The 12,312-nt window shown below is 45.0% G+C and overlaps 1 protein-coding gene across 1 annotated transcript in view; it reads right to left on the bottom strand.

Moving 5' to 3' along the window:
• Positions 1-12,312, bottom strand: part of LOC126263260 (protein Wnt-5b-like) — a 329,472-nt gene that overhangs the window by 18,509 nt on the left and 298,651 nt on the right. The window lies entirely within an intron of this gene.

The following is a 12,312-nucleotide window of genomic DNA, read 5'->3' as shown; positions in this document are numbered from 1 at the left end:
ACTTTGAAAACGAATAAATCTTGTACAATAGCCCTGTACTTATACAGTAAGCTTAATCACAATATCAAAAACGTCGATGTTATCGTTAACAAGTTATCTACACTCCTGGAAATTGAAATAAGAACACCGTGAATTCATTGTCCCAGGAAGGGGAAACTTTATTGACACATTCCTGGGGTCAGATACATCACATGATCACACTGACAGAACCACAGGCACATAGACACAGGCAACAGAGCATGCACAGTGTCGGCACTAGTACAGTGTATATCCACCTTTCGCAGCAATGCAGGCTGCTATTCTCCCATGGAGACGATCGTAGAGATGCTGGATGTAGTCCTGTGGAACGGCTTGCCATGCCATTTCCACCTGGCGCCTCAGTTGGACCAGCGTTCGTGCTGGACGTGCAGACCGCGTGAGACGACGCTTCATCCAGTCCCAAACATGCTCAATGGGGGACAGATCCGGAGATCTTGCTGGCCAGGGTAGTTGACTTACACCTTCTAGAGCACGTTGGGTGGCACGGGATACATGCGGACGTGCATTGTCCTGTTGGAACAGCAAGTTCCCTTGCCGGTCTAGGAACGATGGGTTCGATGACGGTTTGAATGTACCGTGCACTATTCAGTGTCCCCTCGACGATCACCAGTGGTGTACGGCCAGTGTAGGAGATCGCTCCCCACACCATGATGCCGGGTGTTGGCCCTGTGTGCCTCGGTCGTATGCAGTCCTGATTGTGGCGCTCACCTGCACGGCGCCAAACACGCATACGACCATCATTGGCACCAAGGCAGAAGCGACTCTCATCGCTGAAGACGACACGTCTCCATTCGTCCCTCCATTCACGCCTGTCGCGACACCACTGGAGGCGGGCTGCACGATGTTGGGGCGTGAGCGGAAGACGGCCTAACGGTGTGCGGCACCGTAGCCCAGCTTCATGGAGACGGTTGCGAATGGTCCTCGCCGATACCCCAGGAGCAACAGTGTCCCTAATTTGCTGGGAAGTGGCGGTGCGGTCCCCTACGGCACTGCGTAGGATCCTACGGTCTTGGCGTGCATCCGTGCGTCGCTGCGGTCCGGTCCCAGGTCGACGGGCACGTGCACCTTCCGCCGACCACTGGCGACAACATCGATGTACTGTGGAGACCTCACGCCCCACGTGTTGAGCAATTCGGCGGTACGTCCACCCGGCCTCCCGCATGCCCACTATACGCCCTCGCTCAAAGTCCGTCAACTGCACATACGGTTCACGTCCACGCTGTCGCGGCATGCTACCAGTGTTAAAGACTGCGATGGAGCTCCGTATGCCCCGGCAAACTGGCTGACACTGACGGCGGCGGTGCACAAATGCTGCGCAGCTAGCGCCATTCGACGGCCAACACCGCGGTTCCTGGTGTGTCCGCTGTGCCGTGCGTGTGATCATTGCTTGTACAGCCCTCTCGCAGTGTCCGGAGCAAGTATGGTGGGTCTGACACACCGGTGTCAATGTGTTCTTTTTTCCATTTCCAGGAGTGTATTTTACTAACAACAAATTAATTAAAAAGCTATTCAGTTACACACTCCCACAACATTATTGGTAAGCTGAAGCTCACAGCACGGTACACCACACGCTGAAATGTCTGAATACAGCAGAAAAGTCATTTGCAAAAAATCTCTTATAGTTCTATGTAAACAAACGTGCGAGCGTAACGGAAATGCAAAAGAAATCTGAAACATACAGAGGGGTCCAAAAAAATGTATCCACTGTTTAAGAGTCCATAACTTGCAAACTAATTGACGGAGTTGTCTCATTTTTCGTGAAAGTGTAGCTTAAAGTCCAACTTAATGATATCACTATATGTGTTCGAAATGGTCACCATTAACTTCCACACACAAACGATGCCGTCGAACTGCAGCACGAGCTACTGACTGCAACGTGTTCAGTTGGATGTACGATGAATGTACGATGGATTCTCTAAGTTCATTCAATGTGCGTGGCTTTTGTCGATAAACGACGTCCTTTAGCGTTCCCCACAGGTAAAAGTCCAGAGGAGTTAGGTCTGGGGAACGTGGTGGATACTCCATAGCACCTCTACGGCCTATCCATCTTCCCGGTAGATTTTCGTCGAAATACGCCCTAACACGATTTTGGTAGTGGACTGGCGCACCATCTTGTTGAAAGTAAACTCTTCCGTCTCCATACAAGTCTCGGATGGCAGGTAAAATGGATGTCTGAAGCTTCTGAAGGTACACCTCACCGGTAACTGTGCCGTCAAAGAAGAATGGCCCAATCAAGCCCCGGTATGACAACCCACACCACACATTTACTCCTGGCAAATTCACGGCTTTGTCTACATGGACGTTCGGATTTTCGGCGGCCCAGTAGATGCAGTTATGGCGAATTACTGTACCATTGAGTTTGAACTGCGCCACATCAGACCACACAATCATCTCTGCAATCTCTTCATCGTTCAGCACCATGATAGTAAACCACTGGCAGCACTCCATTCTACGATCTGGGTCGTCCTCGTTCATTGCGTGTAGCAATCGTGGGATGTAGCACTTCCACTTTGCTGTCTTCAAAATTCACCAAACACTTGAGCGACTGACTCCAGTTTCACGGGCACACTGTCTCACAGACTTCTGTGCTGAGTGAGTGAATTGCTGTAACACACGACGGGAGTTAGCTGGACTTGTTACTGTTACAGGTCGTCCAGATCGTTGTTTGTGTACATCTTGAACACAGCCTTTGGCTTCAAATTTGTCTCGAATGCGACGAATCGTTAAAGGTGTCGGTGGCTCTGTTTGATACTCATTTCGCCATTGCCGTTGAACCTCATTAATGATTTCGTACTTAAAATACCACTTCAAAACTGACTTCCTTTCATCGAATGTAAGCCTTGCGCCAGCCATGTTTACTCGAGTAACTAGGTGCAACTAAGAACAAAACACTGACTATCTGGCGACTGTCATCTGACAAAACAAAACAACGCAATACGACGCTTGTGGGGCTATTGCCGGAACTACAAACTATTGCACTGCCAAAGATGAGACAACTCCGTCAATTAGTTTGCCAGTTATGGACTTTTAAACAGTGGATAAATTTTTTTGGACCCCTCTGTGTACTGGAATATCGAGACTGACAATTATCGGAAGTTTTCGTTGTTCCCTCAAAAGCATTATATGTGGCGGTATAAAAAGTGCGTATTTAATTCCTTCTCGCGTTCTTATATACGAGGGGAAGTCACACAGTTATAATTATCACCTCCGAAACATCAAGCTGCGGCCTGGGTGATGGTGTCACACCTTCTCTGCATATTCACTCTTCAATGAGACGCCGTTTTCGGTACGGTAGACGATTTAGAGTAGACTTTGGTTGTGGAAGTCTGCATTTTGACAGTTTACGAAACGTTCTACTTTGAAAATCACTTCGTCATCATTATGGAAATATCTGCCAGTCACAATTTTCTTCATCCGACGATAAAGCGTGAAGTTGCTGGTTGGCATGTCACGAGAATAAGGTAATGAGGCAAAAATTGATGACCCAGAAAAGCAGAATGAAATCGGCGCCGCCGTGGAACAAGACCACTACCTGGGACAGCCCCCAATGTTGCTTCGTCTTAATAACCATTCGTAACATCGTCAGGCGATTTCGGTAGTATACTCATGTGATGGTCTGAAACTTACAAGAGTAATCAATTAGGACCCCGCCGTGGCAGTCCCAAAAAACGTCCAGAGTCACCTTGCCCGATGATAATAGAGCGGTGGTGAATCCAAATGTAGGCACTGCTTGCTTTGTTCGTTTGTCCCGAGTTCATTACGAGACACCCAGCACTCATACATGATTATTAGGGGGCTAAAGAAATCATCTGGACCGACCTGACACGACTGCAACGTTTTCGCTGCTGCCTCAGATTAGCGTGGACAGTCGTGGAACCAAGCGGGCAGAGACCTTTGTCATAATGGCTGAAGTGTACTTAACCGCGTCCGCGCTTCTACCGTTGCGTGCTGCGGTTGGCAATGCGCTATCGTTGGTGAACGAGCAATGTGATCCGCTACTCACAGGCCACTGATGATTCGAGCTGTTCGCTTCCTATTATTCATCACGCGAACCACTACCAACAGAGGGACCCAATGGAAATGCTGCGCACACAATAAATGAACATTTCCCGTCGTGTTCATAACGTAGTGCGAAAAGTTGACAACTGGTCGCTGGCTAAGTTTTACATTTTACACTACCGCCGGTGCTCGAGGACGAGGGCCTCCACTACTCCTGCGATAGCCCGTCCTTCACTGCAATAGGACCAGCAACTTCGTTTGTCATTCAGTTTCAAATGTTCAAATGTGTGTGAATCCCTAAGGGACCAAACTGCTGAGGTCATCGGTCCCTAGACTTACACACTACTTAAACTAACTTATCCTAAGAACAACACACACCACACACACACACACACACACACACACACACACACACACACACACACACACACACACACATCCATGCCCGAGGGAGGACTCGAACCTCCGGCGGGAGGGGCCACTCAATCCGTGACATGGCGCCTCGAACCGCACGGCCACACCGCACGGATCATCAGGTTCGTTTGACCATAATGTGTCTGCAGCACCTAATCACTGCCATATGACGTCGTCCAGTTGTATTTTTCCACCATCCCAGTGTGGATTTCCCTTTAGATGCAGAAAACAAATTATCACACACACTGCTTCTTTATTAAGGCTGCTCCCCATATCGTTACGGCTCCTCCAATAGCGTACTGTGGGGTGATTTACTGTGAATCAAGGACTGCAGACATGAACTTGCAAACACACAAAAATTACGTACATATGCAGACTGAAGCAACGAATTAAGAATTGTACACTACTGACCATTAAAATTGATACACCACGAAGATGACGTGTTACAGACCCGAAATTTAACAGACGGGAAGAAAGATGGTGTGATATGCAAATGATTAGCTTTTCAGAGCATTCACACAAGGTTGGTGCCGGTGGCGACACCTACAACGTGCCGACATGAGGAAAGTTTCCAACCGATTTCTCATACACAAACAGCAGTTGACCGGCGTTGCCTGGTGAAACGTTGTTGTGATGTCTCGTGTAATGAGGAGAAATGCGTAGCATCACGTTTCTGACTTTCATAAAGGTCGGATTGTAGCCTATCGCGATTCCGGTTTATCGTATCGCGACATTGCTGCTCGCGTTGGTGGAGATCCAATGTCTACTAGCAGAATATGGAATCGGTGGGTTCAGGAGGGTAATACGGAACGCCGTGCTGGATCCCAACTGCATCTTATCCGCATGGCTGTAACGGATCGTGAAGCCACGTCTCGATCCCTGAGTCAACAGATGGGGACGTTTGCAAGACAACAACCGTCTGCACGAACAGGTCGACGAGGTTTGCAGCAGCATGGACTATCAGCTCGGAGACCATGGCTGCGGTTACCCTTGACGCTCCATTACAGACAGGAGCGCCTGCGATGGTGTACTCAACGACGAACCTGGGTGCACGAATGGCAAAACGTCATTTTTTCGGATGAATCCAGGTTCTGTTTACAGCATCAAGATGGTCGCATCCCTGTTTGGCAACATGACGGTGAACGCACATTGGAAGCGTGTATGCGTCATCACCCAGCGTGATGGTATGGGGTGGCATTGGTTACACGTCTCGGTCACCTCTTGTTCTCATTGACGGCACTTTGAACAGTGGACGTTACATTCCAGATGTGTTACGACCCGTGGCTCTACCCTTCATTCGATCCCTGCGAATCCCTACATTTCAGCAGGATAATGCACGACCGCATGTTGCAGGTCTTGTACGGGCCTTTCTGGATACAGAAAATGTTCGACTGCTGTCCTGGCCAGCACATTCTCCAGATCTCTCACCAACTGAAAACGTCTGGTCAATGGTGGCCGAGCAACTGGCTCGTCACAATACGCCAGTCACTACTCTTGATGAACTGTGGTATCGTGTTGAAGCTGCGTGAGCTGTTGTACCTGCACACGCCATCCAAGCTCTGTTTGACTCAATGCCCAGGCGTATCAAGGCCGTTATTACGGCCAGAGGTGGTTGGTCTGGGTACCGATTTCTCAGGATCTATGAACCCAAATTGCGTGAAAATGTAATCACGTGTCAGTTTTAGTATAATATATTTGTCCAATGAATACCCGTTTATCATCTGCATTTCTTCTTGGTGTAGCAGTTTTAATGGCCTGTAGTGTACTAAGGCTGGAATTCGAATCCGGGTCTGCTGCTCACAGAGCAGATGCGCTACACTGCCCTGGTGCAGTGGCTTTGCACAACTGCACGGATTACTCCATCACCTCCACTCCTCAATCCAAATTCCCATTTACATCTCAACCTGCTTGGTATTCTCCCCAAACTCGAACAGCATTGCAGAGGCTCTCCATCTGTACTGGACTAGCACCTCCAGAACCACATGATTTCAACTGCATCGTACGTCACAGCTATACACCAGACATAACAAAGAATATAGGAAACGTACACACTGGAGTACTTGTAGTTCTCGATATGTGGCTTAGCCGCATTAAGAAACAGCAGAAGAAATGGATGAATCGGACAGGAAGAAGTTATATCGTAAGGCATCTAAGGCGCGGATGAGGAATATGGGAGAGTGTTGTATCTTGAAAATAGTGTACCCAGGAATGCATGATGTTGTTTTGGTCGGTGTTTCAATCTAGTAACCGATTTTAGAATCACATGGCGGAATGTGCACTAGAGAACACCGTAAGTAGTTTTCGGCATTTTATGCCTTTTCTGTTGTTGTGAGACATGAGTGTGTGTTTTGTGAAGCACGTGGTCAAAATTCTGGTTCTAAACATTTGAGTACTGTGCAACACATTAAAGCTATTTGGAAGACATTGTTCGTTCTTCAGTTACAGAGTTTTATGTTGAGTAAAATTCTACATATTTTTCAAATTAGCTACATAACATGTGGACGGTTTAGCTATGCTTCTTAGGTTGTGCACCATCTTATACCTTGAAACGGGACGATGGTTTTTATGATGGTGTACGTGATATATGTAAATGAACTGAATTTTTTTAATGTCTAAGCCCATGCAGAGTGAGAAAATCGATTTTTGGGAAAATGGATGAGAATCCCCAACATGGGCTATGTCCTGAAGGAGAAGATAGTTGGTGCAATTACGATAGAGGCAAGGTAACTAAACAACAATACAATGACTCTCATCATTTGCCACTTGCCGTAATGAACGAAGTAAAACCAATATTCCGAGACCAGGCAGACATTGGTCTATTAAAGAAATGCCTTCACAGCCTGACTCAAATCCAAATGAATGTGTGAAACATGTGCTTTGCAACAGACTGCCTAAAACTGTAATTGTCAGTATAAACACTCTTCACTCTGTCACTTATGACTCTGTTTCATCATTCAGTCAGGGCATTATAAGGGTGTGAAAAATTTTGCAGGAGACTGGGCTCTGTGCAGGATTCTGAACTGCAGCAGCTATGCTTTGTTTGGATAAGGAACGGTTCAGATCTTCAGATAACGTAGTAAAAATCTATTCAAAGACGATTAGACAGCATAGGAAAGGCACGAACACGAAGCTGTTGGACAATTCTGGTGTTACTAGCCATGGAGCAGGGATGCTTTGAAATAAAAAGTTTGATGCTCATTTCTCGTAATTTTAATTTTTTGTATGAGAGTACATTTTCCCAGTCTATTTACAATAGAAAGATGAAACTATGAGGAGTTGTTCTTTAAGGACTTCTAACATATCTCAATCATAAGATTCGTGAAATTATTTTGTATCAAGGGATTTGAATACTTCTTAAAACGTATAACTTTTAACATTAAAAAAATAGCTCATCTCAAAAGCAAAACTTACTTCTTCGAAAATGATTAATTCGGTAGAAAAGCAAAACATATGTCCACGTTGAGTGAAAAAATCTATAGTCCCAATAACTTATGACAAAATTTTCCTAAATTGTGGCTCAAACGTAGGGCATTGCGTATACCCTTAACAATTTTACCTGGCTGTAAAATGGAAATTTGTGTTACTTTTCTACTTTTAAATAGCTTCTATTTAAAAGTATTCTTAACATGTAACCCGTTTTTGATAATATTTCTACTAAATTTGATTTCATTTACCGATTACTGGTGTGCAGTGGAGTAATAATGTAACAGATATACCTTTAAATATAGTATTCACAAGATTTTCTTGACTGTAATACTATCAAACTTCAATAGAGTAATTGTTCCTACGTACATGACCGTGCTGTAACATGGAAAATCTTTCCACATTTGGAAAAGCGTTAGGTTTCCGGATTAATTTTTGAAATTTTGGAAAATGACTGCAGCACACGAAAAGCGAATGTAATCATTTAAAAATGAAACAAGAAAACACATTAAGCTTCAATTGCAGAGCTTGCTAGAGGTGAAAGTCTGACAAGTGTTTCAAAGTGGAACATTGTCCCCTACTTTAGAATCAGTCTGGAATTTGTAACGAACCTTGCCTCCTCGGAACTTCCGCACGTTCACCGAAATGTTCGATTCGGTATAAATTGTGGCAAGACTTGGTTAATTTTCTTACTTAAATTATATGTATCTCATCTGAAGATATCTCTGTACGTATTTGAGTGCCTAAAATCAATTTTTCTGTTAATAAATTTTTATTATTCATATACACTCATGCTCATAAAGCAAGGATACATGGCGAAACAACGCTCTGGTTGGCAGTTTGCGGGCTTAAATCACCCCGGGGTATGATCACGCCGCCGGCCTGTGTGGCCGTGCGGTTCTAGGCGCTACAGTGTGGAGCCGAGCGACCGCTACGGTCGCAGGTTCGAATCCTGCCTCGGGCATGGATGTGTGTGATGTCCTTAGGTTAGTTAGGTTTAATTAGTTCTAAGTTCTAGGCGACTGATGACCTCAGAAGTTAAGTCGCATAGTGCTCAGAGCCATTTGAACCATTTTTAAGACCATGCGGTGCATTTGACCTGCGGTCGTGGCACGGTGGTGCTGGCAGCAGTCCAATACGCAGAGGTGTGTTGGTGCATATCAGAGTACGGTGCAGAGAGTAAGTGTGCAGGCGTTTTCAGACGTGCTAATGGTGACTGTGTGTTGAAAATGGCTCAAAGAACACATATTGATGAGGTTATGAGGGGTAGAATACTAGGGCGACTGGAGGCTGGTCAAACACAGCAGGTCGTAGCATGGGCCCTCTGTGTGCCACAAAGTGTGATCTCAGGATTGTGGCAACGATTCCAGCAGAGAAGAAACGTGTCCCGGCGCTACAGTACGGGACGTCCACAGTGTACAACACCACAAGAAGACCGATATCTCACCATCAGTGCCTGCAGACGGCCACGGAGTACTGCAGGTAGCCTTGCTCGGGACCTTATTGCAGCCACTGGAACAGTTGTCTCCAGACACACAGTCTACAAACGACTGAACAGATTTGGTTTAATCGCCCGGAGACCTGCAAGGTGCATTCAACTGACCCCTGGTCACAGGAGAGCCCGTAAAGCCTGGTGTCAAGAACACAGTACATTGTCATTGGAGCAGTGGTCCCAGGTTATGTTCACGGACGAGTCCAGATATAGTCTGAACAGTGATTCTCGTCGGGTTTTCATCTGGCGTGAACCAGGAACTAGATACCAACACCTTGTTGTTGTTGTTGTGGTCTTCAGTCCTGAGACTGGTTTGATGCAGCTCTCCATGCTACTCTATCCTGTGCAAGCTTCTTCATCTCCCAGTACCTACTGCAACCTACATCCTTCTGAATCTGCTTAGTGTATTGATCTCTTGGTCTCCCTCTACGATTTTTACCCTCCACGCTGCCCTCCAATGCTAAATTTGTGATCCCTTGATGCCTCAAAACATGTCCTACCAACCGATCCCTTCTTCTAGTCAAGTTGTGCCACAAACTTCTCTTCTCCCCAATCCTATTCAATACCTCCTCATTAGTTACGTGATCTACCCACCTTATCTTCAGCATTCTTCTGTAGCACCACATTTCGAAAGCTTCTATTCTCTTCTTGTCCAAACTGGTTATCGTCCATGTCTCACTTCCATACATGGCTACACTCCATACAAATAGTTTCAGAAACGACTTCCTGACACCTAAATCTATACTCGATGTTAACAAATTTCTCTTCTTGAGAAACGCTTTCCTTGCCATTGCCAGTCTACATTTTATATCCTCTCTACTTCGACCATCATCGGTTATTTTACTCCCTAAATAGCAAAACTCCTTTACTACTTTAAGTGTCTCATTTCCTAATCTAATTCCCTCAGCATCACCCGACTTAATTTGACTACATTCCATTATCCTCGTTTTGCTTTTGTTGATGTTCATCTTATATCCTCCTTTCAAGACACTGTCCATTCCGTTCAACTGCTCTTCCAAGTCCTTTTCTGTCTCTGACAGAATTACAATGTCATCGGCGAACCTCAAAGTTTTTACTTCTTCTCCATGAATTTTAATACCTACTCCGAATTTTTCTTTTGTTTCCTTTACTGCTTGCTCAATATACAGATTGAATAACATCGGGGAGAGGCTACAACCCTGTCTCACTCCTTTCCCAACCACTGCTTCCCTTTCATGCCCCTCGACTCTTATAACTGCCATCTGGTTTCTGTACAAATTGTAAATAGCCTTTCGCTCCCTGTATTTTACCCCTGCCACCTTCAGAATTTGAAAGAGAGTACTCCAGTCAACATTGTCAAAAGCTTTCTCTAAGTCTACAAATGCTAGAAACGTAGGTTTGCCTTTTCTTAATCTTTCTTCCAAGATAAGTCGTAAGGTCAGTATTGCCTCACGTGTTCCAACATTCCTACGGAATCCAAACTGATCTTCCCCGAGGTCAGCTTCTACCAGTTTTTCCATTCGTCTGTAAAGAATTCGCGTTAGTATTTTGCAGCTGTGACTTATTAAACTGATAGTTCGGTAATTTTCACATCTGTCAACACCTGCTTTCTTTGGGATTGGAATTATTATATTCTTCTTGAAGTCTGAGGGTATTTCGCCTGTCTCATACATCGTGCTCACCAGATGGTAGAGTTTTGTCATGACTGGCTCTCCCGAGGCCATCAGTAGTTCTAGTGGAATGTTGTCTACTCCCGGGGCCTTGTTTCGACTCAGGTCTTTCAGTGCTCTGTCAAACTCTTCACGCAGTATCTTATCTCCCATTTCGTCTTCATCTACATCCTCTTCCATTTCCATAATATTGTCCTCAAGTACATCTCCCTTGTATAAACCCTCTATATACTCCTTCCACCTTTCTACCTTCCCTTCTTTGCTTAGAACTGGGTTTCCATCTGAGCTCTTGATATTCATACAAGTGGTTCTCTTCTCTCCAAAGGTCTCTTTAATTTTCCTGTAGGCAGTATTTATCTTACCCCTAGTGAGACAAGCCTCTACATCCTTACATTTGTCCTCTAGCCATCCCTGCTTAGCCATTTTGCACTTCCTGTCGATCTCATTTTTGAGACGTTTGTATTCCTTTTTGCCTGCTTCATTTACTGCATTTTTATATTTTCTCCTTTCATCAATTAAATTCAATATTTCTTCTGTTACCCAAGGATTTCTATTAGCCCTAGTCTTTTTACCTACTTGATCGTCTGCTGCCTTCACCACTTCATCCCTCAGAGCTACCCATTCTTCTTCTACTGTATTTCTTTCCCCCATTCCTGTCAATTGTTCCCTTATGCTCTCCCTGAAACTCTCTACAACCTCTGGTTCTTTCAGTTTATCCAGGTCCCATCTCCTTAAATTCCCACCTTTTTGCAGTTTCTTCAGTTTCAATCTGCAGTTCATAACCAATAGATTGTGGTCAGAGTCCACATCTGCCCCAGGAAATGTCTTACAATTTAAAACCTGGTTCCTAAATCTCTGTCTTACCACTATATAATCTATCTGAAACCTGTCAGTATCTCCTGGCTTCTTCCATGTATACAGCCTCCTTTCATGATTCTTGAACCAAGTGTTAGCTATGATTAAGTTATGCTCTGTGCAAAATTCTACAAGGCGGCTTCCTCTTTCATTCCTTCCCCCCAATCCATATTCACCTACTATGTTTCCTTCTCTCCCTTTTCCTACTGACGAATTCCAGTCACCCATGACTATTAAATTTTCGTCTCCCTTCACTACCTGAATAATTTCTTTTATCTCGTCATACATTTCATCTATTTCTTCATCATCTGCAGAGCTAGTTGGCATATAAACTTGTACTACTGTAGTAGGCATGGGCTTTGTGTCTATCTTGGCCACAATAATGCGTTCACTATGCTGTTTGTAGTAGCTAACCCGCACTCCTATTTTTTTATTCATTAT

Source organism: Schistocerca nitens, chromosome 6 (genome assembly GCF_023898315.1).
Source record: "Schistocerca nitens isolate TAMUIC-IGC-003100 chromosome 6, iqSchNite1.1, whole genome shotgun sequence".
Lineage (NCBI taxonomy): Eukaryota > Metazoa > Arthropoda > Insecta > Orthoptera > Acrididae > Schistocerca > Schistocerca nitens.
The sequence above is the reverse complement of the archived record's forward strand: the minus strand, read 5'-3'. Positions and strand labels throughout refer to the sequence as shown.